Below are 5,580 nucleotides of genomic sequence, written 5' to 3'. Positions count from 1 at the left end.
ACCACCTATCCTCCTCGGGTTGTCGGCTGGCTAGCCAGTGGCCTTAATAGTCGGTTAGCCTCCTCTATAGCCAGCTAGGTTGATCGGCCAGTGGCCTCAATAGCCTCGACCCTAACCTCACCGTCGGTCCGCGCCCTCACCGCTGACCCGTGTCCTCACCGTCCGCCCGTGCCCAACCCAATAGGCTGGCCCACCTCAGCTAAAACCAGGGCCACCTCAGCGGTCGACCAACCTTAGCAGTCGGTCGGTATACCAAAACGACATGTCGGCTAGCCTAAGCAACGACCAACCAACCAAATCGAGCGTCGATAGTGAGAGGGGAGAAGACGGGAGGGAAAAGAGAGGGGAGAAGAGTACCAAGTCGTGTTGTCGCCGTCACAATCATCGAAACTTGGATCACAATCGCTGGATAGGGGAAAGAGGAGAGGAGATCGAAAAATCAAGGATCAGGGAAAGAAAAGATCGTGGTCAATTGTGGTAAAATTAGGGTTTTGGCGACCAATATGAATTCGTCGCCAATTTCATTGGCAATTTGGTAATGAATCCGTGATTCATGGCAAAACTTGGCGACAAATTTGTGATTCATCGCCAACTTTTACGATGATTTTTATAACAAATAAAAATTTAGCGATGATTTTCACGACAAAAATTATTACATTGCTAATTCCACAACTAAATTATTTTTATTATCGAATTCATAGTAAATTGGCGACGAAATAAGAGTTCATCGCTAATTTTGTCACCAATTTGCTATAAAAATATTTCATCACTAAAATTTGTTGCAAATAACCTATATTTTTATAGTGTGAAACCTCAAATTAGACTGACATCTATTATTCTCTTTCCAAGAGCGCACCCTACTTAAAAGAGTTTACTTGGTATCAAATCTTGGTATATTTGACTTATTTAGACTTTTGCTCAACTCGAACTTGACCCTTGAGACTTTTCGCTAAACCACCCCGTCTAAACTTCTATCTGATGTCCTCGATCCCAGGGCTTCTTGCTTGGTTCCTCGACCCCAAGGATTTTCTGTCCGATGTCCTGAATCTGTTGAGACTTTTGCCTAATCTCTCCGACCAAAATTTCCTTGTCTAGCCTCAATTAGAACTTCTTTGTTGTGCTATCTACGCATTCAGATCAGTTTATTAGTCCACAAATAAAACTTAACCTTAAACCTTTACTAATATCAAAATATAAATTTGATTTGGTGTTCCATATACCAACAAAATCAACATATCTTGTACCATGTATCAATGTCCAAGCCTCAAAATGGTTTTTTAGCGAAAATAATTTCTAACTTGAATTTAAATCCTTCTCCATCGCATCAATTGAGAAATCTTCAATTAAATGAAGTCTAATTTGAGCATTATGAATTATAATGTACCACGTATTTTTGTTGTGCGATATCATTACTTGATTTTCAATTTAATTGTAAAAAATAGAAATGAACAAAAAGAGATAATATTAGCTAATTTTTTAAAATAAAAGATGTCTTTGAAAAAAAATAAATAACTATTATATTATTCATGATAGTGCTAGCCAAGTAGGGGTGAGTAAAAAACAAATATATGCAAAGTGAACCGAAATCAAACTAACCTACCCATATTATGTAAAATATCAAAAATTAGAGGGTTAAATTGTAAATACAATTAACCTTAATAGTAGGGGTTTATGGGAAGATGAGATTAATTAAATTAATCTTAAATTGATGAGTTTAATTAATCAAATCCTAAATCATCTAATGATATTAATGGGTTATAGGATTAATAGGGTTAATGGATCCTAAACCAACCCGTTAAGAAAAAACCTATAAGAATGCTACAGCAGCTGCGATCTCCCCATCATGGTTTTCTTCTTCTCTGTTTCGTCTGATGTATCTCTGTTCTTTCCTCTCCTCCGCCGAAGCTGAGTGAAGGCGCTGCTCTAAGGTTGGCGCTGGAGCTGGGGGATCGTCGGCGACAAAAGCTTGGTTGGTTGGGGTTGGATTCTCGCCGGAGGAGGCTTGGATCGTTGGTGCGTTGGCAGCTCTAGCGGTGGTGAACCAAAGAGGGGAAGACGATTGGTAAGGGAAATTAAGTTACGTTTTGGTTGCATTCGTTTTCTTGAGTTGAATCTCGTTATAGGGCTTTGAATCTCCTTAGGTTGTTGTTTGATTTCTCCTCTCCTTAGCTTGTGGCTATGATCCGATCAGATTGGAGGTTCTTTGAGTTTCGACCGCAAGGGGGAAGAAGGGGGAATTAAAGCCTAGTTAAATTAGGGCATCATCGGATTTGAGGTGAGTTTATCTTCTTGAATTCAATCGGATTGATGGTTAATGTTTGTAAACCAGTTGGTGATCAACATGTGTTCTGTTTGGTAGACTTCCTTTAGATCGACAGAGAAGAAGGGAGAAGTGAAATCAGAGCTTAGAGTTGGTTCTAGGGCTTGATTGGAACGGATCTCGGAGGTAAGCTTCTGGTGGATTCTAGTTTGATTATTAGTGATTAACAATGAATTTTATGGATTTAGTTGGATTTAGGTATGTTACTGTTGGATTGGTAAGATTAGTTGGATTTGTAGGTTTACTAATTTTGTAGGTTACTATTTTGATTGGGTTAGGGTTGATGTGGATCTTGGTTTGGTTGGATCAATAGGAAGGAGTTTCATTGAATGTTAGATCTAGGTTTGAGATGGGCTGATATTACGTTGGTATTGATCTAGGGTAAGTGTTGTTGCTGTTAGGATTTTAATTAAGAATCATTGTTGTTGGGTTTGATCCATGTTAGAGTTCATATTGGATTGATTAATTTAATGGGGTGTTAAATACGAATTGATTTGGTTATAAATGTTGGGTTAGGATTTATTTTGTTGTAAATTTAATAGAATATTGTATTTAGTGCTGTCACATCTATAATTGTAGGATTGTGACTTGTTGATCTTGAGTTACACGGAGTGATATATTTCTGGGGTACTATTGTTTATGATCATCTGATTCAGGTGGGTACCTTGTACTTGATCAATACAAGTTTCTTTTTCAGTGCATGATTTGTATTGCTATTTTATCTATCATGTTGTTATTTATGCTGTTTGAGATATTTATCTAGTTGATACCGTTTGATCATCGTTGCTTGATACTTGTCAGTTGACCTTGTAATGATCTATTACTATCATGTTGATACTCTTGTTATCTATGGCATTTACCTTGTTGATACTAGTGTTATTCGTTGCTTGATACATATTGATTGACCTCTGATTAATCTATCTACTGTTAGAATAGTCTTAACTATTGTATCATTGACCTATGTTGACTTCTCTTGATTCCTGTTGAGCATGTTAATTAATTGTAGCTATTACATATTGGGATGATCATCATTACATCCACATGCTAGTTGTAGGAGTTGTTGACAGCATTATTGGCTGTTCTTGTTGGCTCTTGTTTGGCACCGTGTTGTGGTGAGATACAGGGGTGAGAGCATATGTTGTGCCATAGTTGTGTGCGATCAGGACTGGCTATATTGCCCTGCTGCTACACTGCTCGCTCCCCACTAGATTAGTAGTGAATAGTTGTTGGAGCTTGTGTAGTATATCCTGTTTGGTGCTTCAGTTCACTGCCCTGGGGGGTGACTGGGGGTGGCGAGTGCAGACAGTGACTTGCATTTGATTGCGATGTTTGATGCATATTCACATGCATTTGTTGATAGGTTATACATAGTTTACTTTATTCATATGGTTGTAGCTGTTGCACTTGTTTGCTATGATTGTTGCACTGCGTGACATTACATACATGATTACATTTACATAATTCCTATTACCATGATTCATGTTATCTGCTGATTCCTGTTACCTATTGATTATTATTTACTTCTTCTATACATGTTTATTCTATCTTGTATACTCTGGTTATTCCTGCTGATTTATCTTTTCATGCACTTCTATTCTATATCCACTGAGTATCTAATGCTCACTACCTAGACCCTAGGGTTGCCTTATTTTCTCCCCAGGTAGCAGATCAGAGAATAGTACTTGAAGCTTGGAGATCCGGCCGATTGTATCCATCTCACTTTAGAGGGTTTTAGTATGTCTTGGTTTATTCGAGTTTCAGTTGCATTCGATATGGTTGTAGTTGTGGACTTATAAACTTGTTGTGAGTATCAGAATTTCTGGATTTACATTCGTGGTTGTATGTTTTCATTTGGAGATGTCGTATTTAGTCTATTTTGGTTATATACATGTGTTAGTAGTAGTTGTGGTAGTGTGGGCCCTAGATGTTATCTGTTATGTATCTGTGTGGTGTGTTAAAGGATGTGTAGTCCTAATTTCGACCATGTGGCCTGTATATCTTGTTGGTGCATCTTGTCCCAAGTGAATTGGATTTTAATGTTTGACTAAAATGAGTTTAAGTTAGGCAATGTTGGTGATCTAACATGTTCGATTTGAGTATACAGGAAAGTCCAGGTTTGAAGACTTGGCAAATGGTGAAGTCCCGGAGGCGCGACCTCTTGGCAAATGGTGAAGTCCCGGAGGAGATCTTGGCAAAGGGAGACTTAGCACGATGAAGGAGGGAAGCATCTCAAGCGAGTGCAAGGATGGCACGAGGCTTGTGGAAGATGTTTGAAGGCTTGCGTCAAGGCTAAGGGATGAAGAAGGAAGCTGAAAGGGGATTTTTAGCTTCACCAGTCGACTGATGTCTTGATCAGAAACACACAGAGACTTTGGTGACTAATTAGTCGACTGACCAGTTGACCAGTCGATTGATGACTAATCGACTGACGAGTTGACCAGTCGACTAATGGCTCCATCAGTCGACTGATATGGAACGTTGGGCTGACAGTTGGAGCAATAAACGCAATCTAAAGTAGCCGTTGAAGAACCAGTCGACTGGTCCCTGGGACAGTCGACTGGTATCGCGAAAATATAAAATGGCAGATTAAAGCTTGGAGATGGTATTCTCATGATTAATGATGCATTGAAAGAATCAATAAGAAATGTCGTTCAACAGCGATGAAGTTGGACCTAGAATACCATCACTTCTTGTATCAACATCATATTAAGCTAGAGGAGTCTGATGTCTTTTGTCTATTGCAATCTTGAGTGGTTCCAAGAAGGTGTCAACTATCCCTATTCCGGGGATAAACCAAGGGTCTAACCAGGACTTGACTTGTGTCTTAAACTGGTTTCTCCCTGAATGGTCCGTACACCCAGTTAGAGCCCCCCCCCTCCGGCTCCTCATATCCGGCAGGTGCCTAGCCGGATCCTCATATCCGGCAGGTGCCTAGCCGGATCCTCATGTCCGGCAGGTGCCTAGCCGGATCCTCATGTCCGGCAGGTGCCTAGCCGGATCCTCATGTCCGGCAGGTGCCTAGCCGGATCCTCATGTCCGGCAGGTGCCTAGCCGGATCCTCATGAGGTGCCTAGCCGGATCCTCATATCCGGCAGGTGCCTAGCCGGATCCTCATATCCGGCAGGTGCCTAGCCGGCTCCTCATGACCGGCAGGTGCCTAGCCGGATCCTCCTATCCGGCAGGTGCCTAGCCGGATCCTCGTGTCCGGCAGGTGCCTAGCCGGATCCTCCTATCCGATAGGTGCCTCGCCGGATCCTCTC

At 41.0% G+C, this 5,580-nt stretch overlaps 1 long non-coding RNA gene across 1 annotated transcript; it reads left to right on the top strand.

Annotated features, from left to right (window-relative positions):
* Nucleotides 1–2,154: 2,154 nt before the first annotated feature.
* Nucleotides 2,155–2,981, top strand: LOC141831460 (uncharacterized). Its single transcript, XR_012602073.1, has 3 exons — nt 2,155–2,275; nt 2,360–2,446; nt 2,900–2,981. It is a non-coding gene; the product is annotated as an uncharacterized LOC141831460 (long non-coding RNA).
* Nucleotides 2,982–5,580: the final 2,599 nt, after the last annotated feature.

The sequence above is a fragment of the Curcuma longa genome, chromosome 7 (assembly GCF_044706935.1).
Source record: "Curcuma longa cultivar G26 ecotype Majalengka, Jawa Barat chromosome 7, ITB_CL_G26_1.1, whole genome shotgun sequence".
NCBI lineage: Eukaryota > Viridiplantae > Streptophyta > Magnoliopsida > Zingiberales > Zingiberaceae > Curcuma > Curcuma longa.
This window is presented reverse-complemented; position numbering and strand designations above follow the sequence as displayed.